Raw genomic sequence first — 25,596 nt, forward strand, 5'->3', positions numbered from 1 at the left:
CAATGGGCTTCCTAATCCTCGCTATATTAATTCACGTCAAAATAACGGCTTGGTCGATCGACCACTGTGACCGGTCGATCGACTTGACTGCGCTGAACAGACGCTTCTGTATGTCGTGCTCTGGTCGATCGACTATGGAGGTCAGTCGATCGACTGGAGTAGCTGGTACTCCGCTTCTAATTCTTCACAAAATTATCTTTCAGGCCTCGAAATGCACACCAAGTTCATTTCTTGTGTAAATACTTCATGTCAAATGCAATGCAAGGTACTCGGGGGACGGATTTAGCTTGATTTCCGCTGGATTCTTCACATTTCTGCAATAATGTACAAAAACACGAAAGTAGACGGAAATAGGGAGAATAGTAGCATAAACTACATAAATGAGCTCTGAAATGTGTATAAAATAGGGTGTAAAACATCATATAAATGACACGCATCAAACTTTCCCAAACCAAACCCTTGCTTGTCCCCAAGCAAGAACTAGACTCGATCCTAAAACCTAATAGAACGAGCTCAATCTCAGAGCGAAATGCAAACCGAATAGCCTAAACCAATTTAATGCAACAACTGACAATCAATTAGCAATAAGAATCATGCAAACGATTTATGAAGTCGTTAAAAACTGCTGAACCGTCAACCTTGTAAGACCTTTAAAATTGGACTCTCACGGGTCGCTCATATTACTCAATGAATACGGGTGAGAAATGTAAAGATAGAAAGAAGTAATATTGTAATGACTCTCACCTAACTACGACCTATAAGAACATGCTCATAGTCTAATATGAAAATAATCTCTACAACCGTACATATGCATTCCAACCAATCAAATGACCATGACACATGCCGAGGTAAATATGGATATGTGAGGTAATGGGTAAGAAGAGGCTAAGACAAATTTGGATAAAAACGGAGTTAAAAGCCAAGCTAGTAACTAAGGGAACCAAATTATAACAACAACCAACTTCTTGCTCAAAATTCAACAATAAACCCGGTGCTAATAGCAAGCACAAAACTCACAATCTCCGAAATAATTGTAATTCCTCAAATGATGATAATAAAGCATGGGAATAAAATCACCAACTGATCAAAACTCCAACCACGTGATTTTGATTTTTCTCTTTTTCTCGGGTTTCAGTCGATCGACCAAGATGGGCAGTCGATCGAACGCCCTCTACAAAGACAAAAAGATGCGTTTTTTTTTTTTTTTCTTTTTCGAATCATCTTTCTTTTTTTTTTTTTCAATTCTATTTTTTTCTTATTTCTTTCCTTCCTTTTTCATCTTCCCAACATTATCTCAAAATGAGCATTAGCTACCAAAAATAAAGTAACAATCCCAAGAACATAAACTACTAGCTTGACAAGGGCAGGCTATATGTAGGATGTGGTTAACGGGACAAAAAGGCTATTTTTGGCAGTGTGAAGCTTATGGGCAAAATGAATAAAGGGGTGACCTCTTCCACATGTGTCAACTAACCACAAACCGAATGCATATAGGTATTAAGCAGATTAAGTTCATATTTATGCACATTGATGTAACATGTCTCATAAGGAGTAACTACTCACAATCCTAGATAAACTGGTCATGAATGACACAAGTTATAGGCTCTAAATCTCAGAAAATGATGTCGTTTGCCAAAAATCTAAGTCAAGTGTCAAGTTCAGCAAGAGTTTAACGAAAACTCGTAGACTATGCATATGATTCTACTAATAACATGTCAATTAAGCACGGCTTAGGCATAAAACAGCTGAAAATGCAATGTCATCATTGAAATACTATCGTTCCGACTCGACCTATATGCTAAAATAAAAGTGAATTTGTTTTTGAATTTTTGAAAATTTTCAAATTTTTTTTGAATTTTTTGTATATATAAGAGAAAATAAACAACAATGCAAGACAAAAATGTAAACGTGAATGCAAGCAAATGAAATGCAACGTAAAACCCTTCCCCAAAACAAATCACACAATGTCCCCATTGTGCAAAATCATGTAATGAAATAAAAGGAAAACGGGAATTTGCGATAAATTAACTAAACAAGGACAGGAAGTAAGAACTCGGAAACTCACAAGACTTTAAGCGCAGCAAAAGGAAACCTCCCCAAACCAGCGTGAGCTGGGAGGTTTCAGTAGCCAGCAGTGCTACCATAAGTACATGAAAAGAAACAAAATACCGCGCGTAATCCGAGAAAACAATTTGTGAAACGCAAAATTATGTGTAAAATAAAGAAACGGAAGAAAACAGAAATGAGTCGGAGAATAAAGTGGAGAAAAGACTCCCTCAACTCCGCAAATCGACCAAACACAGCAGGGGAATGATCGAAAACAGGTACAACAGCGAACATGGTCGATCGACCACATCACCCAGTCGATCGACCAGAGTGAACAGGAACAGAAGCTCCTGGAAGTCACAGCTCAGTCGATCGACCATAGGAGGCAGTCGATCAACTGGAAAACCTGCTGTAAGTTCTAATTTTTTCGAATTAGCTCAATAAATTGAGCCAACATTGTCTATAAACCTGCAAATACACATAAAAACGCGCCCAAAATTGCGCTAAACCCAAAGTAACAGTCTAAAGTGTTTAAAATCCTAAGCAAACTTATTAAAATGCGAAGTCTCGCGCACACAAAAGCAATAAAAGAGAAAGTTTAACGAAAGCAATAAAACGTTTTATAATGCATTCGATCAACTAATAGTTGATCAAGAACGGCCACGGAATGGCCCACTTGCTCGGCTTCTGGCTACAAGAGGTAGCCTCTACCGTGCTCATCTCTTCAGCTGCACTCTTCTTAACTCCAACATCCGCAAAGCTCAACGGATCAACAGCTTCAACATCTTCCCAAGCAATGACCTCCTCTGGCTCATCAAAGTCCAAATCGGACTCCGTCACTTTGACTGGCTCCTCATCAGGCTCCTCATCAATGCCATAGCTAAGACATCCTAGGCCGCCTATTTGAACGATTGGCTCCTTCACAGCTGGAGAAACATGCGGCCCTTCCTTCCCCAAACCAGCTCCTTCAATATCCAAAACAGAAGTATCTTCCTCCAATTTGCTCCCAATTTGGGGCGGAGGTGTTATAGCAGAAACAGGTATAGAGGCAGGTATATCAGAAAGCACAAAATAAGATTTCTTTTCAGAAACCGAATTACAAGTGACGGGCCACATGGAGTCTATCTTCTTAGCTTTCTGGGCAAAGACAATGGAGTGTTTCCCTACCTTAAAAGTCAATGTCCCTGAACCAACATCTATAATCGCACCGGCGGTGTGCGTGCGTAAATGGTCTACCCAATATGATAGGAATGTGAGCATCCTCGGGTATATCTAGTACAATGAAGTCAACAGGGAAAAAGAATTTCCCTATTTGCACGGGAATGTCTTCTAAGACTCCTATAGGCTGGACCGCAGAACGATCAGCCATCTGTACTGTCATGTTGGTAACTGCAAACCTAGTCAATTTCAACTTCCTAGCAAGGCTCAAGGGCATTACACTAATACTGGCTCCTAGGTCACACAAGGCCTTCTCAATAGAAAAGGTGCCAATACTACAGGGGACTGAAAAACTACCTGGGTCTTCTAACTTATGAGGTGCAGTGTGGGTCAAATAAGAACATGACTCCTCAGTTAGTGCGACAGATTTCACAGTTTCAAGTGACTTCTTTTTAGATAAAAGTTGCTTCATAAATTTCATATAAGCAGGCACTTGATTAACTAATTCAAGAAAAAAAACTTGTACGTTTAAGCTGCAAATAACATTTTCAAATTTGTTAAACGATACCTGTTCCTTTGTCGGCACCAATCTTTCCGGATAGGGGGCTGAAAGAAGCAACTTAGCCCTCTCCTCTAAGTCTCTCATACCGGCATCAGTGTATTTAGGCTGAAAATCCACTACCTTCTCTTTGTTGTAGCTTGACCCTGCTTCAGACCATCTCAAAAATGAACCATTAATCGTCATCGGGTCATACTTTGAATGGGACCGACCCATCAAGATTCGGGTCTTGCCTCAATATTTTTGAGTAGTCGCACTCGAAACAAGTGGTCCCTCAAGTTATTTGGCATTGGAGGACGAAAAGACTCAATATCGTTGTCGGCCGATCGACCATGCATGTCGATCGATCGATCGACTTCTACAGAACGATGAGAGTGTGTCACCGCGGATCGGTCGATCGATCGGTATGTCGGATCGATCGACTGACATACCTGCTGATCGTCTTTTTCTTGCCATTATTTGTTACAAACTTCTTCTTGCTTGGTTTCTCCTCATCCTTTCCAGTAGCTTCCTCGACCATAGCGGGCCCCTCAAGGGTGGACCCACTACTCAAAGTAATAGCCTTAAGGGTCTCCTTCTGATCCGTCTGCGACGGTAAATGTCCCGGAGCTCGAGTTGCATTCTTGCTAGCCAATTGAGCGATTTGGCTCTCTAACATCTTTATCCCGGCCTCTCTAGCTTGAGACACTTTCAGCAACAAATTTTTCAAATCGGCAAATTCGGAACCTTGGGACTGCTGCTGCTGCTGTGGAACATATGGAGGCTTTTGATATGGCTGCTGCTGCTTATGAGGGGGCACATAATTTGCTCGCTTCTTTCTTTGTGGAGGGGGAGTCGGATTTAGGACATTTTGGCTACTCCACCTCAAGTTCGGATGGACATTCGGCTCAAAATAAGTATTTGTCTGCCTATAATGTTGAAAAGCAGCACAGGACTCATAGGAAATGCTGCAGTTGTCTGAAACATGTCCTTCTCCTCCACATCTCTTACAGACGAAAGGACCATCTGAAACAGCATTCACATGATAGATCCCTTCTTTTGAAGCTCCTCCCAACTCGTACTTATCAAATCTCGCCGTAAGAGCCTCTAATGCAGCTATAGAAGGGGATTCAGCACTTCTCCTTTGATTTCCCCTGGAATTTCCATACTCAGCTTTGTGGGTGGCCAAATCATCAATAATTTTCCACCCCTTAGTTTCTCCAACATTCTCCTGGAATCTGCCATTAGCTGCCGCATCTAGGATAGCCCTCTGATCGTCATAAAGCCCATTATAAAATTGATTGCATAGGCTCCACTTCTCAAACCCATGGTGTGGAATAGTTCGCACCAGCTTCTTGAAACGGACCCATGCCTCATGAAAATTCTCATCAGGACCCTGTTTAAAGCTCGTGATCTGAGCTCTAATGGCATTGGTCTTCGAGGCAGAGAAATATTTCTTGTAGAATGCTAAGGCCAGCGAATTCCAGTCCGTGATCCCATTAGCAGCTCGATCCAGGTCTCGGTACCACTCCCTTGCAGCATCATGAAGAGAGAATATGAACATAGTTTCTTTCACCCAGTACTGGGTCACACCGGTTAGTGGGGGTATGAAACAACAATAATCAATGAATGTCTCCATATGTTTGGCTGCATCTTCATTTGCAGCTCCCCCGAATTGGTTTCTCTCAACCAAGTTGATATAGGACGGTTTCGGCTCGAATTTTCTATCCGTCCCTGGTAATGCGAATCCCTTATAGAGATTCTCAGCTGTCGGCTCAGAGTGACTGGCTATACTCTCTTCTTCAGCCATATATGGAGATGTGACGGTCTCTGCCGAAGAAGTAGAAATAGGTGACGAAGGTGGATCCTCCTCAAACATCTCGTTCTCGTAGTAACTAGACAGAGTACTCAGCTCTTCCTCTGTCGGCAATACTCTAGATGATCGTCTCAACTCGCGCAAAGTCTTCTCAATCTCAGGATTGAACGGTAGTAATTCACCACCCTGTGACCTGCGCATAAGAAAAAACTACAAGTAGAATATGAGAATAGTTTAAGGAACAGATGTCCCTTAAATTAAGAGAAAGACTAAAAATAGAAACAACTAAAAATTTTAAACAATTGCCTCCCCGGCAACGGCGCCAAAATTTGATGCCTGTCGTTGTGTGCACCAAAAATAATATTTATAGTCTAAACTACTACTATAGCTAGTGGCATTCAGGGTCGACCACAAGGAGGCGATGCAATTAATAGTTGTCTGATTTTAGTCTAAAAGTAATAGTGTGTGGAGGTTTGTTTTGAGCTGATCTATAACTAAAGGCAAATAAATGAAAAGTAAACTAAATAAACGGATGAAATCAAATATTAAAAGGGTGCTAAGATGGTCGGTTCACTATAGTTTCGGCGGCAATATACTAGATAGGTCTAAAACAAACACGTGAGATGGGAAAATAAGATGTCCTCTCGGTCTATTCTCAACAGGTAGCATCTTTCGATCTCGCTACAGGTCCCTAATATCACTAATGCTAACTTTCGTCCTGAAAAGTGATTTAAAAGGCTAAATTAACTTATCTTTCGATCTCATTAATCTAGTCATCTTAATTAGGTAGGCTATCTCCCTTCCCTATCTTTCGATCTTTATTGGGTCGGTCAATTCCTAAACATTCAACTAGTCGCGTGCACTCGATTCGTCAAACAAAGCAATTAAATTAATTAAAATGAAGCATATCTCACGTGGCCAGTCGATCGACCATGGTGTGCGGTCGATCGACCGTGGCGCGATTCCAGGTCTCCCTATTCTAATGCCGCCTATACTACAGATTCCTTACATCCTAGCACACGGGGTTTAGCTACTCATACTCATGATAAAAACAGCAATAAGATTATCAAATAAAGCAAATGAATTCATACTTAAATTAACTGAACAAATGATTAACATAAAACGATAATTTGGCTTCCGGGAAACTATTCTAGCAATTCTATACTATGAATGAAATAAAGGCAATAAAACTGATTAAAGGAACAGCGGAAATACCGTATGAAAACAGGAGAGAAGAATTGCAGAACAAAGATCCGGAAACCGAATGCAAAAGTAAATTGTATTGAAAACGAAACAATCTTGAGAACCCTAATTACTGGTGATGAAAAACTGAATGAATGTATCTGAATGAGCAGGTTACGTTATATAGAAATATCACGTAACTTTATTCTCAAAACCTAAAACACAATGGGCTTCCTAATCCTCGCTCTATTAATTCACGTCAAAATAACGGCTTGGTCGATCGACCACTGTGACCGGTCGATCGACTGGACTGCGCTGAACAGAAGCTTCTGTATGTCGTGCTATGGTCGATCGACTATGGAGGTCAGTCGGTCGATTGGAGTAGCTGGTACTCCGCTTCTAATTCTTCATAAAATTATCTTTCAGGCCTCGAAATGCGCACCAAGTTCATTTCTTGTGTAAATACTTCATGTAAAATGCAATGCAAGGTACTCGGGGGACAGATTTAGCTTGATTTCCGCTGGATTCTTCACATTTCTGCAATAATGTACAAAAACACGAAAGTAGATGGAAATAGGGAGAATAGTAGCATAAACTACATAAATGAGCTCTGAAATGCGTGTAAACTAAGGTGTAAAACATCATATAAATGACACGCATCATCCATCAACTGTCTCATGATAAAAATCACATCCATAGTCGATCTCCTGGGCATAAATCCAAATTGGTTATCCGAAATGTCTACACGTCTCCTAAGCCTTTGCTCGATTATCCGCTCCCATAACTTCATCGTATGACTCATAAGTTTAATTTTCCGATAGTTGGAACACTCTTGAACATCACCTTTGTTCTTGTACAAAGGGACAAGAGTGCTTCTCCTCCAAGCTGATGGCATCTTGTTGCTCCTCCAAATCTTGTTGAATAGCATGGTTACCCATTCGATCCCTTTCTCCCCGAAGCACCTCCAAACTTCTATGGGTATACCATCCGGTCCCTCTGCTTTCTTTGACCCCATCTTCCTTAACGCCTTTCTAACTTCCCTCTTTTGTATTCTAAGCACAAATTCCCGATTAGCCATGCTTGGTGTTACTTCTACATCCCCAAAACCTTGTTCCTGATGTCCATTGAATAAAGTATCAAAGTAAGAACTCCATCTTGCCTTTATTTCGTTATCCTGAACCAGAACCTTGTCGTCCATATCTTTCACACACATAACTCTCCCAATATCTCTCGTCTTTCGGTCTCTTATGTGAGCCAGTTTATAGATATCCTTCGCTCCTTCTCTCGTGTCCAACCTGGCATACACTTCTTGGTTAAATTTTGCCCTCGCATCTCGTACTGCCTTTTGAACGGCTCGTCTAGCCTCCTTGTACTTTTCAAAGTTCTCATCACTCATACATTTCCCCAAAATCTTATAGCATTCACGTTTTGTCTTTATCGCATGTCTCACCTCATCGTTCCACCAAGATGTGTCCGTACTTGATGATCTATTCCCTTTAGATTCCCCTAAAACCTCCCTCGCCAAATCCTTTACAACATGCTCCAATTTATCCCACGTTGCATCAATATCTTTCTCCTTGCAATCCGACCAAATATCGCTACTTCCAACCTTATCCAAAAACGCTTGTTGGTTTTCCCCTTATAGCTTCCACCACTTGATTCGTGCCTCAACGATTATCTTTCTCTTCCTCAAGTCTCTCTTACCTCGAAAATCAAGCACCACTAGTCTATCTTGTGTTGCGACACTTTCCTCGGGTATGACCTTGCAATCGGTGTACTCTTTCCTCCACACATTCCTTACCAAAAGGAAGTCAATTTGACTAGCATTTCCTCCATTCCTATAAGTCACCAAATGAGAATGTCTTTTCTTGAACCAAGTGTTCATTACACCCAAGTCATATGCCAAAGCAAAATCTAATATGTCACTTCCTGCTTCATTTCTCTCCCCGAACCCAAAACCCCCATGAATGCTCTCGAAGCCAACTCGACTAGTACCCACATGCCCATTGAGGTCACCACCAATGATCAATTTCTCTCCAATAGGGACTCGTTCTACAACCTCTTCCAAATCTTCCCAGAAGGCTCGTCGAAAAGAAGCATCCAAACCTACTTGAGGTGCGTAAGCACTTATAACAGTCGCCACCTCATCCCCGACTACAAGCTTAATGCTCATGATCCTATCACTCTTTTTTGATACTTCTACCTTTCTTGATACTTCTACCACATCATCGATGTAATCTTTATCAATGACAATACCCACTCCATTACGACTTTTGTCTTTACCCATATACCAAAGCTTATAACCCCAACGCGCTATCACCCTTGCTTTATCTCCGACCCACTTTGTCTCTTGTAGACACATTATATACACTCTCCTCCTTTTCATAACCTCCCCTACCTCAGCTAATATCCCTGTCAAAGAGCCAACATTCCAAGCACCAAAACGTAACCTACTACCCTTCCTAAAGTCATGTCCTGATTTCTTTACCCGCTCTTGACCATGCTTCCTAAATCCAAATCTATTTGACACCACACCCATACTTCGAGGTGGCGCGCCACTTTTGGGCGACGACCTAACAACCCTTGAAAAACTTTCACTACACCCGGGTCTAGAAGATGTAGCGCACCCTTGCCTATTTGACACCACCCCCAGATGTAAAGATGGCGCGTCGCTTCCGGGCGACGACCTAGCAACCCTCACATACTTCTCACTACACTCGGGTCTATGAAGTGCAGCGCGTCGCTTCCGAGGAGACGCCCCAACGATGTTCAAATTCTGATTCATGTCCATAAAATGTGACTAAGTTTTTATGCTGGCTGCCACAGTTCTACCACAATCCTCCTCCTTTATCCGGGCTTGGGACCGGCAGTGAATGCCCGAAAACACTCACAGGCTGAGTTAAAGAATAAAACTGAACATATAATTTAAAACAAGAGAGAAGGAAGCACTTAGCGGATTCAATTAATGTGTATCATGTTGCTCCAGCTGTTTGTTAACATATTGTTAAGGTCAGCTATGTAGGATGCCAGTAGCAGTAGCACAGATTGAGAAGGGAAGCGTCCTTGTAATTATTCCAGCACCAAAATAGGATTAGTCGACTTCTGGCTCAGGCTCCCAGCCAGGCAGTGTTGGAGCTTGTGTCCTCCACAAATTAGTGTGATAACATTTGTAAATCTCTTACAGGTTCACAAAGGTCCACAAATTTGGTTTCTTTCTCACGGTCTGCCGTAACTGGAGGCTAAGTAGATTTTTTCTGGGTCATTTCATACTGTGCTTACATCTGCAGGATTCGAGTTGAGGAAAATATCCAACCCTTATCAGGTAAAGTTATTTCTCAGGGCCACTCGAGGAGTTGTAACTGAGATGCATGGCCATGCTCGAATGTTGATTCGTTTATCAGTTAAGTTACTCTCTAGTCGGGGAAACCACTCTTGATAATGATCGCTTGTAAAATACGACCTTTGTGAATACGGATTTGCAAATTGTTTTACATTGAGTGGGAGAAATTTTAGGATATGAGAATCGGTTATCGCACATACACTTGTGAGGACAAGTGGGAGTTTGTTGGAGCTTGTGTCCTCCACAAATTAGTGTTATAACATTTGTAAATCTCTTACAGGTTCACAAGGGTATACTTCGTATTTTAATCAGTTGATTAACGATTACCTAATAACGGTTGGCTTGCTAGAAAGTTTGACGTTATTATCATACAGATGGCGGTGATCAACTGGTCCCTAAAGGTCACACCCATAGGATGTGTTTGAGAGATGTGGTTATAGAAATATAATCACATTGATGCCTTATATGACTAAACAGTTAGTCAATGTGTTGATGAGACAATTATTTAATGAAGATTAAATAATATTAGTTGAGATTAATTAATGTCAATTCGTAAATTGAATATAATAAGTTATATTTAATTAAATATATGTAATGTTAGCTTGGACGAATTAATCTGTTAATTCGTAATTAAATGTAATCGGTTATATTTAATATCAACAAGATGAATATGTCATAGTGGTAATAGTGAGGGTACTCAAACCAAGAGGTCATGGGTTCGATCCTCATTAGATGACAATTTACACATTTTATACATTTTTGGAATAACTGAAAAAAATAGAAATTAACTCTCTTAATTTCGGTATATGGGCCGAAAACTTGGAAGGAAAATATCTACCCTATTACACCTTATACTCGGTTTTATAAGGGAATGGGAGATCATTATTTTCTAACCTAATTTTAACCTAGTTTTGCTCATCATTTCTCTCATCAGAAAATCACACAAAAACCCTAATATTTACAAAAAATTGGGGATCTCATTCTAGCAATTTGAGGGGCATTTCTCGGAGCATCTTGGGTGCAACTGATAGGAGAATATCATTGCGATATTGTTCATAGGCCATAAAAGTTAGGACCGAAGGTTATTTCTTAATCCTTTACGATTTTGTTTATGCAATTTATTTTATGACTAGTTATCATCACTTTATAATTCGTTATAATCCTTAAATATAAAGGGATGCATACAGATAAATCCCACAAGTGGTATCAGAGCCAAGGCCACGAATTTTAATTTTGATGATTCTCATAAAATTGTTTCTGTTACTGTTCACGAATGAACAGTAGTTTTTTTTTTTTTTTTAAAAAAAAGAATTCTGTTTTTTTTCTTTCTTTCGGTTTCTCCTGAAAAACCGATTAAAGTTTTTTTTTGCGGTTGTTTTTGTTTATGCCGATTTGAAAAGCATCCGAGAAAAGAATTTTTTTTTCCCATTACTGTTCACGTGGTTACTGTTCACAGAGGACAGATTTAAAAAAAAAAAAAATTTGTCTTGTTTCGGTTTTTATAGATAAAACCGTGTACAATATATGAAACGTGCTGTTTTTTTGCTTTGCTGTTTTGCCGAGAATTTTTTTTTTTTTTCCTGTTACTGTTACTGTTCATGTTTGGTGACACGTCTGTCGCGTACCTGTCAAAAATAACCAACTGGCTCTAACTAATATAGCTAGGGAAGTCGGGTCGAATCCACAGAGAGGTAGGAAATTGTCTGCTAAAACTAGGTTCGTCAAGGTAACCAAATTGGGGGTTTATAAAATGTGATTTCTAAACTAAGAGGACAGGGAGAAGAGAAATAAAAAGAAAGAGTTTAACAGATAAAGGAGAATAGCCAAGACAAACGGTTCACCATAATCATCTGGTCGAGTAATCTAGGTCCCAGGTCAATGCAGTACGGTCTAAGGGGTAGCGAACGTCACCTTTCGGTCCTTAATTCACCCTAAAGTGTAAACAGTTTAACTTTCGCCCTCGCTGCAATACTCTATTGTTCGCTACTAGTCTGCCTCTTCCAACCTTTCGGTCCAGGTCAAGGTCCACTAAGAATAAGGGTCTAATTGCGTCGACTCAATTAGGCAATTACAATTAATTGTAACATTTAAACAACAAAGACGATACTGGCATTAACCTAGTAAATCGATTACTCTCCCTTCAAATTATGGATCCCCTATAGTCTTAGTATAGGGAAATTAGCTACTCATAATCGTCGGATTAACAATTACAATAACTAAATAATTAAAACTAAGCATGATGAATAAGCTATTAAGAGATGATTGAACAATTATAAAGCAAAGAGAAAAAAGGATTTAAAAGCAGTAGATACGATTAAGAAGTAAACTAGATTGATAATACCGAATCCGAGTCACAAATGTAGAGAATAAAAATCCAAAGAACAGTGATAGAAGTAGCAGTCCAAATGTACGTAGTGAAGATATGGGAGTAACGTGATGTTCTCCTCAGTCTTATACTGAAAAATCGTCTTAAACCTAATCTATGGACTAATTACAAAAGCCCATAAAAGATTAGGCGGAAATAAACTAAAAGCACACGAAAACCCCTCGATCGAGTAGAAAGATTACTCGATCGAACGCAAATCACTCGATCGAGCTAGAACAACCTCTCGATCGAGCACTGCTTGCAGAACTTCCTCGATCGACTCCTTTAAACTGATCGATCGACCAATCTTGAGTGTGTAGAGCATTCGATCGAGCAGTAGACCACTCGATCGAGCTATATAGGCATGTTAGGACTTGAATTGCTTCCCGAACTCAGCTCACGCGTCTTCCGAATGTTAAATGTCCAAGCTCCAGCTCCTTATTTTCCATGAATGCATACAATTGGGACAATTAAGGCTCGATTTAGCTCCTCTTGATCAATTCCGCAATTTACAACAAACGGACCAAAGTAGAATATTCGGGGTATTTGTAGCCGATGCTACATAAAAAGCATAGAAATACGTCTTTGAAATAGGCTAAAAAGACTATACATTAGGCACGTATCAAATCTCCCAAACCAAACCTTTGCTTGTCCCCAAGCAAATATGAATGCAACTAAGGGTGAACAATGGAACGGACCAACGCATCGCCTACAAATCATCCACTAGAACCAGTTTAATGCAACAAGATGACAAAATGGCAACTGAAAAGTGCAAACGAGTTAAATTAATGTTTCAAGCTTACTGAACCATCGACCTTGCAAGACTCAAAGATGTCGGACTCTCACGGGTCGCTCGTCACTCAAAAACAGGCACAGGTGAGTATAAACGTGAAAGATAGGAAAGAATCAGACACTCACCTAACTCGACTTATAAGAACATGCATGCAGTTAAGATGAATAAAGTCTCTACAACCGTACATATGCATTCCAACCATACTAATGACCAAGACACGTGCCGAGGGCTTACATTTGGGTTAGTGAGGTAATGGGTAAGAAGGGGCTAAAATGAATTTGGATATGTGGGGTTAATAGCCAGGCTAGCAACAACGGATCCAAATATAGACTGCATCCCAACTTCGTACTTATAACAGCAAGATAAAACGGTGCAAAATTATGCACTAAACTCACAAAACACCAAAAATCGTCAACTCCCCATAAAATATAAATAAGGCATGGGAGTGTGAAACATTGTGCAATTCTCATTTATTTTTCCATTTTGAATTTTTCTGTCTTTTTTTTTTTTCTTTCTTTTCTTTTTTTTTTTTCGCTTTTCATCATTTATTTTTCAACAATTCGACAAAATTTGACATTTTCCTTCTTTCTTTATCTCCCTTCGATTCTTCCACCATCTTCGGAAATCAGATAATGTAGACATATTGCAATAAAACATTCCAAGAACTACTCGTTACTAGCTCAGCTAGGGTAGGAAGTATTATAGAAAGTAGTTGATAGGACAAAAAGGCAATTTGGCTATGTGAGGCTCATGGGTAGAATGAAATAAGGGGGACTGCCTCTCCTAACACGTGTCACCATCCACAGACCGAATGCATATAGGTATTAAGAAGACTAGACTCATGCTTATGCAAATTGATGTTACATGTCTTAAAGAGAGTACTACTCACATCCTAAATGGAACCGGTCATGAATGTCACCAGTTCAATAAGTTCTAACCTCAGAATGTAATGTAGCTTGCCGACATAGTGAATCAAGTCTATTCGTTCAGATAAGAGAGAAACAAAAACTCGTAGATTATGCACATAATCAAGCCAATTAAATGTCAAGAAAATGCAGGGCTCAAGTAAGGGTTCAAAGTAGCGTCAATGTTCAAACGTTCCGACTCAAATTAAACATGAAATTTTTGAAATTCTTTGAAATTTTTTTTGAAACAAACAACAATGCATGCGGAAATAATAAATATGGAAGCAGAAATGCAAGAAATGATGCAGACACGGATATGGATGCAAACCTCCCCAAACCAAACCGTACAATGTCCTCATTGTACTAAAAATAGGGAAAGAAATGCAAACTGAAAGGAAAAAGAGAGGCGGAGTCGGAAAAATTACAAAATGTCATAAGGAGGGACCTCCCCAAACCGACCATGAACATGGGAGGTCAAGAAAAGTCAAGCAGTAGCTCCATAGACGTAAAACAGCAGCTGGAAGTCGAGACTACTTGATCGAGCACCTGGGACAGCTCGATCGAGTGAACCGGTGTATTGGAAGAGCTCGATCGAGTGAATAACTACTCGATCGAGTTAACACGGGTTTGGATCTGGTCGATCGAGGACATTATCCCTCGATCGAGTAACAGCTGCATCAGAAAGTGCTCGATCGAACACAAAAACATTCGATCGAGTACTTTAACCTGCAAAGGACGCATTAAAAGCAAGGAAAATACAGAGGGGGTTCATAAACAGCGTCTAAAGTTCAACGTAAAGCTAAAGAAAAACAAATAGTTCAACAAAAGTTCAAAAAAAACTGTCCGGGCTGCCTCCCGGAGAGCGCTGGTTTAAGAGGTCCCGCACGACCTTTCTGGTATCAAGTAACTGGCGCGTCGAGCTCGTCGAAGCGCAAGACTTCAACGCGGTTGTCCGCTTCACTCGCCTCATGGTAATGCTTCACATATTGGCCATTCACCTTGAATCTATGACCCTCGGAATCTTCAAGCTCCACGGATCCAAATTTGGTAATTTTGTCACCGTGTATGGACCACTCCACCCGGACTTGACTTGCCAGGAAATAGTCTCAACCGGGCATTAAACAGCAACACCTTCTGCCCCACATGAAACTCCCGAGGTAGGATTCTCTTGTCATGCCATCTCTTCGTCTTTTCCTGGTAAATGCGCGAGCTGTCATAGGCATTAAGCCTAAACTCCTCTAATTCATCTAGTTGCAAAAGACGATTCTGACCACACAATTTAGGATCATAATTAAGCTCACGGATTGCCCACCAGGCCTTACATTCCAGCTCAACAGGTAAGTGACACGATTTCCCATAAACTAACCTATAAGGTGATGCACCAATTGGTGTCTTAAAGGCAGTTCTATAAGCCCATAATGTGTCATCTAGCTTAAGACTCCAGTCTTTCTGTGATTTAGAAACTACCTTAGACAAGATCTCCTTCAGCTCACGGTTAGAGACCTCTACCTGACCACTAGTTTGGGGATGATACCCCAAACCACGCCGTTGTTGGACACCAACTCTGACAAGATGGAAGTGAGTTTCTTTTCCTTAAAATGCATCCCCCATCACTAATGACGACCCTAGGGACACCAAAACGGGGGAATATGATCTTTTTGAACATCTTTATCACGGTCTTACCATCACAATGAGGTGAAGCAATTGCCTCAACCCATTTTGATACATAGTCTACTGACTACTAAGATGTACTGTTACCTTTTTCGGACGGAACGGTCCTTGAAATCAATGCCCCGGACATCGAAAACCTCAACCTCTAGGATGCCGTTTTGTGGCATCTCATGTCTCTTCGAAATGTTCCCCGATCGTTGGCAAGCATCACAAGCTGAAACAAAAGACTTGGCGCCAAAGAAACAAAGAGGGCCAGTAAAAACCAGCATCTGAAGTACCTTAGCCACGGTGCGCGATGGACCGTGGTGACCTCCATATGAAGAGGAGTGACAGCCTTCCAGGACTATTTTGGTCTCCCACTGCGGAATACACCGTCTGTAGAGACCGTCGCATATTCCTTAAACAAGTAAGGATCATCCTGAAATCTTGCTTAGCGTTATAAAGAAAACGCTTCTTTTGGCGATGAGAAAGATCAGCGGCAGCCGCCACCGACAACGAAGTTAGCTATATCTCGCATACCAAGGTTCTTGGTTAACAATAGATGATACAACAACAAATAAAGTATCGTCAGGAAAAGAATCATCAATGGGTAGAGAATCTTCCCCTTCTTGTCGCATCAACCGCGACAAGTGATCACTTCTAACGTTCTCGGCTCCTTTCTTATCCTTAATCGCAAATCAAACTCCCGAAGAAGGAGTATCCATCTCGATAGCCGTGGTTTAGCCTCCTTCTTAGCAAGGAGATGCCTCAAAGCTGCATGGTCAAGAAAAAAAGTGACTTCGACCCAACTAAATAAGTACGAAACTTCTCTAAGGCATAAACTACGCCTAATGCTCCTTCTCGATGTGAGTGTACTTTACTTGAGCCTCATCCGAGTTCGGCTCGCATAGTAAATAGCATTCAAGGCTTTGTCTTTCCGCTGGCCAAGCACCGCTCCTAGTGCATAGTCACTCGCGTCACACATGATCTCAAACGGCAAGTCCCAATTGGGAGGCTGTATGATCGGCGCGGAGACTAAGGCCTGCTTTAACCTGTTAAAAGCAGAAAGACAAGCGTCGATAAACACAAAAGGGGCATCTTTAAGCAACAGTTGTGTAAGTGGTTTAGCAATTTTGGAGAAATCCTTGATAAACCGGCGATAAAAACCGGCGTGACCAAGGAAGCTCCTCACCCCTTAACATTAACGGGAGGTGGCAATTCTTTGAATCACTTCCACCTTTGCTTTATCAACTTCTATTCCCCTATCGAAACTAAGTGCCCTAAGACAACTCCCTCGTTGACCATAAAGTGGCACTTCTCCCAATTCAGCACAAGGTTAACCTCAATACAACGCTGCAACACTTTCTCAAGGTTAGACAGACAGTTAGAAAAATCACTTCCGTATACACTGAAATCGTCGATAAAAACTTCCATGATAGACTCAATATACTCTGAAAATATCCCCATCATACACCTTTGGAAGGTGGTAGGGGCATTGCACAAACCAAAAGGCATTCTGCGATATGCAAAAACGCCCTTAGGACAGGTAAATGTAGTCTTCGCCTGATCGTCTGGGTGGATAGGGATCTGAAAGAACCCTGAGTACCCGTCTAAATAGCAGAAAAATTTGTGAGAAGCTAACCTTTCTACCATTTGATCAATAAAAGGAAGGGGAAAGTGATCTTTCTTGGTGGCGGCATTTAGTTTGTCTCGTAGTCTATGCACATCCGCCAACCGATTACTACTCGAGTAGGTATTAATTCATTCTTCTCATTCTTAACTACGTAGTCCCTCCTTTCTTCGGGACTACCCGTACCGGGCTTACCCATCTAGAATTACCTACGAATAAATAATACCGTCATCCAAAGTAGCCTTCATTACCTCGGCCCATCACAACATCCCGCATCTTCCGGTTTCAGGCGTTGACCCCCGTCTCGCAAGGTTTGTGATCCTCCTCCACTCTATCCCGTGCATACAAATATCGGGACTAATCCCCGTGATGTCATCCAGTGAATAGCCCATTGCTTTCTGTTTTCTTAAGTACTGACTAACAAAGAGGTTAGCCGATCATCACTAAGCTTGGCACTAACGATGACAGGATATTGCTCTGTATCGTCTAGAAAAGCATATTTAAGATGAGATGGGAGAGGCTTACGTTCCGGTACCTTTACCTCAATGGAGCAAAGAGTGCTGATCATTTGTTCCACCTGCTCCCCGTCATGCTCATCTAAATCATTAACAAGCAAATCCAACGCAGCGTCATCGTCCTCTGGGCTATCTGCAGACTCATCAAAAAGCATGAGAGCTTCCAGTGGGTCCTTCATAAAAGAACCCGACCAGAAGTCATAAATAGACTCATCAATGATATCGACCAAATAACAAGTGTCCTCTATCATTGGGTGGGCTAAAAATCTTGGGCAAACTAAATGTGATAGCGTCATCCCCATCGCAAGAGTCGACGCCCTTGTCTCGACATCAATAACGGCCCAAATTGTACAAAGGAATGGTCTTCCTAAGATAATTTGGGTCCGGGTGTCCTCAGCTATATCCAAAACAATGAAATCTACTGGGATGTAAAGCTTGCCTATTTTCACAGGCACATCCTCCAAGACACCTAAAGGTCTCCTAACAGATCTATCAGCCATCTGTAGGGTAATGTTAGTCACTTTGAAATGACTCATCTTCAATTTCTTGCAGACGGGAAGGGGCATGACACTAACACTGGCACCTAAATCGCAAAGGGCCTTATCAATAACCATATTTGTAATACTCCGTATTTATGAGTCTTGGGGTACTCTATCGAGTAGGCCTTACTCTGTCGAGTAAGGGAGTTTTGCGAAATAAGATAGTTTCTGACCTGTTGGGTACTCGATCGAGTAGCTGGGGTACTCGATCGAGTAAGGGGGTACTCGATCGAGTACCTTGGGTACTCGATCGAGTGTCCGGTTTTACGGGGAGTTTTCTCGGGTTTTGTTAATTATGCGATTAAGGTATTTAAACATATTCGTCATTGTTTTAATTCACTTTTACAAAACCTAAAACCCCGTTTAAGAGAGAAAGCGACCACTTTATCTTCCTAATCGCATTCTTAGTAATTCCGGAGTTCAGACGGTCGGTTCTTGTCGTTTTTCGTGTCGTTGGATTCCTTGCGTCGAGGGTAAGCTTTTAACATAATTTTCATAACGTTTTGTTGGGATTGATTAAACCCTAATTTAGAGATTGGGGGTTTTATGAGTAGTAAGTGATTGGTAGTCTTTATGTGTTATGTGTTAGGAGGAGGATTCGTAGAAGAGGCGTTTTGATACAGCTGTAGATACCGTCTGCTTGTTGCTTTCCGGTAGGATTTCCTACTCGCATTAGTCCCATAATGGGATATTGGTGATGTCTTTGTAGTTAGGTGTTTGATATGATGATTGTGATTGTGATTGTGATTGTGGTTGTGTTTGTTGATGGTTCTCGAGATGCGTTCTCGGCTGAGTGGGGTCACTTGCGGGAGTGATCTCACGCCCTAGTTTCGCCCTTCGTGGAACCCGCCAAGAAAGGGGATGTGCACATTAATGGACAGGGTTATCGCTCGTACGATGAGCGGGGCTTAGGTGGGAATGGTCGGTCCCCCATCGGCGGTCGGGTCCAGTGGACAGTCAGTATTGAGATGATGGGGATTGGTTGGTGGTGTGTGTGTGTGTGTGTGACAGTTCAGCTGTCTGTTTGTCTTATTATTGATATATATATATAAGTTGTGTGATTAATCGACCCCGTTTAAATGTTTTAAAACGTGGTGATCCATTCGGGGGTGGTGAGCGATTGTTCAAGCGGTATATCTTGGATACGCGTGGGATCTAGTGGGGATGGAGTCATCACATATCGAGTCTTTAGTCTTCATTTGTGTTTATTAGAACAGTTCCTTTCAGTTGGTTTATAGTTTGAGAACAGTTGTATTTTGCTTACGATTAGTTTTGTAATGTAATCACTTAAACTTATTTAATAAAGTATGTTTCTTCATTGTCATATGATTATCATGCCTCCTGGTAACCGAGATGGTAGCATCCTTATACCCGAGTGGTCCTGGTAAGGCACTTGGAGTATGGGGTGTTACAAATGGTATCAGAGCGACGATCCCGAAACCTGTAACCAATGAATCTAATGAATATAGGGAGTCAATTAAAATGAACCCGGGGTAAAGGTTGTAGGAGCTAATGCAAAGACTTGGGAGACGTCCTAAAGTCGCGAACTCGCCCTACAATTTTGAACCGGTCACCATGGGATATGTGTCGGGATCGTTATGTGCTTATTGTGTGTTGTGTGTATTTATGTAGTAGTATGTTGTATGAATTGATGGATGAAAGATGATAATAACGTGAATTGTATGTTGGTTGATTGTAAAGCATGAAAGTATAATTATTGATACATGTAATTTGACATGTTATAATTACGCAAGGAAAAGTGTTTTGTCTATATATATATATATATAAAGCGATGTGTAAGTATACATGTTGTTGTTGTCGTGTTGAGTAAAAGTACAGAAGGTTAGGAGTATGAATTGAACATGTGCTGGGTGAATATGTTGAACGTATATGGTGGATAAATATGTGGTATGATGGATGAATCAGTGGAAAAGATGAATCATCGTGGTAGTAACATTTGAATAGGGGACTTGATGTCATGTATTTGTGATTTTGTTTACGAAAAGTGATAGAATAAAAACATGTGGGTAAGTCATAATTGGCAAGTTAGATAAATTATGTGCATGATGAATGTTGTTGTTTGGCTTTTGAAAATAGTAACATATGATTATGAATACTGGTTTTATGAGTTTTGGGTTGTTTTCGTTTAACTTGGTTGTTGTTTGGAAGTAAAAATCAAATAATTATGTCGTCGATTACAGACAAAGTTGTCTTTAAACTGTTATAACTTGAGATGCGTAAATGATTTTAATGTGATTCCATTTGGAGGTGATAGCTTGTCCTTTTACGATTCTAACGATAGGTCACACGTCCAAAACGACCAAGAAATGAGTGAGTTATGACTGTTTTACGAAAATTGACAAGTCTTTGAGAATTGGGGTACTCGATCGAGTATCCTTGGTACTCGATCGAGTAAGGGGCACTCGATCGAGTACCTTAGCTACTCGATCGAGTAGCCCTGGTGATTTGTTTTACGTGCTTCGGATCTTCACCTACTCGATCGAGTAAGTCCCTTACTCGATCGAGTGGCCTGTACTCGATCTAGTGACCCCTATTTTGGGTCATATGCTTATCTTTTGACTTCGTTGCATATTATGTTTAATTCAAAGATGTTATTTTACTTCTTTATGCATTGTTTTACATGTATGTTGATCCTGATGCGTAAGTTACCCAATCTTATGATGTAAAGAGTGGCACCTATGATGAGTATGAGTTCGGTGGGGAGAACATGATTTATATGTGTTGTGATAGGTAGAGGAAAAAGAAAAGGAAGATTGGTAAGGCTTAATTGAGGCATATAGCATGTTGTGCGAGACGAGATGAGTGACATGGTTGTATGTTATGTAATGAAATGTAAGTGAATGTGGGCAAGGGATGATGTAAGTTTAAGGAACGTGAGAACGAAAAGATTGAAAGAAATGATGTGGATAGTAGCAACCTGAGATGTATAACAAATTATGGAGGGAGATGGTTAGAAATAGTGTTGAGTAAGGATATATGTAATGAAAGGTCGTTTTAGAGGAATTGAGAAGAGTGGTATATAGTGAACTTAATGGAGATATGTCGCGACGTGGATTTGCAGATAGTGACTGAGTTTGGAAACTTGTGTTATCGAGAGACGAAACTAATGTGTGACTTCCTTGGGCAATTAACGGTATAAAAAGAATTTTGATTTCTAGAGATGTAAAAAGGGAGATGTAATTGTTTGAACATTAAACGTTGATTTTTTTTTTATGGACGAATTAGTTACAAGTGTGAGTGAGTGGAGTGATGAGAGGGGACCCATGGTAAGAAAGAGTGAGATGATATAGATATGAAATAATGAGATGTGAGTTTTGGGAGCAATGAGAAAGTAACCGGAACACTAAAGAGTTGGGTATAAGTGAAAAAGAGTTGAATAGTTAGTTGTTTTTGTCGAGTGTAAAAGAAAAGAAAGAGGGGAGTAAAACTAGGAAAATGTTGACCGGAGTAATGATATAGAGGTAAGGAGTCGTCGAGATGTGTGATACCAATCATGAGGATGTTAGTTAATGGTTATATAGGAGTTTCGGGACAACATGATTAGTCTTGAGTTTTGAGGAATTAAGGAAAGTAAGAAGTTGGTAGAATATCTGCATGATATGAGATTTTGGTGGAGAATTAGATAATGACACAATTAAGGATAGTATTGGGAGGAATGTTGAGGTAGTGTTGTTGATGGATTTGATGTTCGTTATTTGGGATGCTAACCACAGATAGGAAGGAAATCGTGATGTTTAGAGATGAGTGTAAGAGGTTTTATGCCCGAACAGTGGTAGTGTTATGGTTCGTGACTAGTGGTTAAGGCTGACGGTACATTAGAAAAACAGCAATTCTAAAGAGGTTGATTTTGTAGAGACCAGATTGATATGTATGGTTGTGAGAGAGCATAAGATGTAGTTATATAAGGCGGTTGTTAGTAGTTGAGTATTAATGGTATGGTTACATTTGGGTGGGGTGATGGATATGCGAATGGGAGAATATGTTATGAGGAGTATACGAGTTAAGCTCGAGTGAGAGGTAACTTTTATCAGGTGGTAACTTACGTGGTCAGGATTGACTAGTTGGTTGTTATTACGGGTCTATGATATGTGTAAATGTTTGTGTGAGGTTCTGACCTCACAAGAAGTGGTATGGTGTGATAATTATAAAGTTGTTTTATGAATGTTCTGTAATATATATGTTGGACACGGTAGTTTAATTGAATGATATCCAAAAAGGTAATAATTTGATTAATTTGACATGGCTAGTTATAATTTTATGTGTATTAATAACACATGTGTATTCCGTGAAATGGTAGAGATGATGTTCATGAGATGCTTATCTGTTTATTCATATAATATGTTGCGTTGTGATTGAGTAAAGTGGATTTGAGTAAGTTTTCTTGTCCGAAAGGTTATTTCCGAGTCAGTATTTATGGAATTGTATGTAGTTGTGATGTCTATCGATGTGGTTGGGGTGCCTCGGGTGGTGATCCGGGCTCGATATTTAGTGTTGTGATGCGGGTATTTTCGCACTACGGTGTGGCTGTTGGTGGCGGTGTGGTGATGCCGTCACCGGTTGTGGTGGAGTAGGCGGGATGATTATGATACGAGTTTTCGAAAGTGCATACCAGTTATACATAGATTGTTGTTTTGTTCGCTGTTGTTCTTTGTGAGTTTTGGTTGAACATGTAGACAGTTGTCTTGCTTATTGATGTTTTCTTTACCAGGTTAAGTTAAGAATGAGGTAGAGTATGATATGAAATAGAGTTGAATATGTTTTCGTTGTTGTCATGGTATAGTGATGTTCTATTGATGGGATACGGTTGTGAGAGGTTGTTACAGTAATTTTGATCTTGTTCTAGATAAGGCTTTAGTAGACATGGTAATGGAAAATGATTCGTGGAACATGTGTTGTAATGACCTAAAAGCGGCAGGTAGTTCATAATCTTTTGTTGGGACAGTGAGTGTAGGGTGTTGGGGGAATTAGTGTCATATTAAGTTATGTATGAGTTTTGCGGTAATGAAGGAAAGAACTTGAGGATCTGGAATGAGTGCACGTAACAAGTGTGGATCGTGAGTATTGCTTTTGATGATGGGAGTTTCATATAGTTTATATAGAGAGGTATGTCATGTTGCGGTAATGTGGAAAAGTTGAAGTTTTGGGTTAAGATAAAGATTTTGAGGTATAGGTTAGGTGATGTGACGAGTGAATTGAAGTATGAGAACTGTTTAAGTAAGAAAACCTTGGAAATAGGAACGGTTATAGAAATGAGGTTATAGGCGGTTATCTTTGACATGTGGTGGTGATGAGGATGATGAGATGATTTAATTAAGGATTTAGTATTAGTGGGTTACGAGGACGTAACATTTATCTTAAGAGGAGTAGGATGCGATAAAAGAGATTTTGATGGTTGTTCATATGGTAGTATATTTGGAAGTAGAGTGTTGGTGTAGCATAAGATATGGATTGGTATATGTTGTGGTTGATAGTGTTAAAAGGTCACGGACGTGCTTGTAGTAGTTTGATGTTAGGAATGCGAGAATACTTCGATAGTGTTGACAGTTGGATGATGAGATTATGAGTGTAAGTAAACTTCGAGGACGAAGTTCCTTTTAAGGGTGGTAGAATGTAACATTCCGTTTGATGTTTATGTAGTTGGTTATGTATGGAGTTGGTGTCGTGAGAGATATATATGTGGTGGATACGATATCGTGAGTCATGTTAGGGAAGTAAACATAGTTGGTGGAGTGGGTGTTAAAAGTTCATGTTTTATGTTTGGTCGAGTTCTTGAGTTCTTAGTTATGTTGTTGTGTCTTGGTCGAGTTAGTATGGTTGTTTTTATGTATGGGTTGAACTTCGGGGACGAAGTTCTTTTTAAGGAGGGAAGACTGTAATACTCCGTATTTATGAGTCTTGGGGTACTCTATCGAGTAGGCCTTACTCTGTCGAGTAAGGGAGTTTTGCGAAATAAGATAGTTTCTGACCTGTTGGGTACTCGATCGAGTAGCTGGGGTACTCGATCGAGTAAGGGGGTACTCGATCGAGTACCTTGGGTACTCGATCGAGTGTCCGGTTTTACGGGGAGTTTTCTCGGGTTTTGTTAATTATGCGATTAAGGTATTTAAACATATTCGTCATTGTTTTAATTCACTTTTACAAAACCTAAAACCCTGTTTAAGAGAGAAAGCAGCCACTTTATCTTCCTAATCGCATTCTTAGCAATTCCCGGAGTTCAGACGGTCGGTTCTTGTCGTTTTTCGTGTCGTTGGATTCCTTGCGTCGAGGGTAAGCTTTTAACATAATTTTCATAACGTTTTGTTGGGATTGATTAAACCCTAATTTAGAGATTGGGGGTTTTATGAGTAGTAAGTGATTGGTAGTCTTTATGTGTTATGTGTTAGGAGGAGGATTCGTAGAAGAGGCGTTTTGATACAGCTGTAGATACCGTCTGCTTGTTGTGCTTTCCAGGTAGGATTTCCTACTCAGTATTAGTCCCATAATGGGATATTGGTGATGTGCTATAGTTAGGTGTTTGATATGATGATTGTGATTGTGATTGTGATTGTGGTTGTGTTTGTTGATGGTTCTCGAGATGCGTTCTCGGCTGAGTGGGGTCACTTGTGGGAGTGATCTCACGCCCTAGTTTCGCCCTTCGTGGAACCCGCCACGAAAGGGGATGTGCACATTAATGGACAGGGTTATCGCTCGTACGATGAGCGGGGCTTAGTTGGGAACGGCTGCGGTCCCCCATGGCGGGCTGGTCCAGTGGACAGTCAGTATTGAGATGATGGGGATTGGTTGGTGGTGTGTGTGTGTGTGTGACAGTTCAGCTGTCTGTTTGTCTTATTATTGATATATATATATAAGTTGTGTGATTAGTACTGACCCCGTTTAAATGTTTTAAAAACTGTGGTGATCCATTCGGGGTGGTGAGCGATTGCTTAGCGGTATATCTTGGATACGCGTGGGATCTAGTCTGGGGATGGAGTCATCACATATCGTAGTCTTTAGTCTTCCTTGTGTTTATTAGAAAGTTCCTTTCGGTTGGTTTATAGTTTGAGAACAATTTGTATTTTGCTTACGATTAGTTTTGTAATGTAATCACTTAAACTTATT

At 40.5% G+C, this 25,596-nt stretch overlaps 1 protein-coding gene and 1 non-coding gene across 2 annotated transcripts in view; one reads left to right on the forward strand and one right to left on the reverse strand.

The window, feature by feature from the left end:
* The window catches only part of LOC141630447 (uncharacterized), a 62,069-nt gene that overhangs the window by 15,438 nt on the left and 21,035 nt on the right, over window positions 1–25,596 (reverse strand). The gene's annotated exons all lie outside the window — the stretch shown is intronic.
* Window positions 5,065–5,171, forward strand: LOC141636450 (small nucleolar RNA R71). The gene has a single exon (XR_012541060.1). It is a non-coding gene; the product is annotated as a small nucleolar RNA R71 (small nucleolar RNA).

Source organism: Silene latifolia, chromosome Y, assembly GCF_048544455.1.
Source record: "Silene latifolia isolate original U9 population chromosome Y, ASM4854445v1, whole genome shotgun sequence".
NCBI classification, from domain to species: domain Eukaryota; kingdom Viridiplantae; phylum Streptophyta; class Magnoliopsida; order Caryophyllales; family Caryophyllaceae; genus Silene; species Silene latifolia.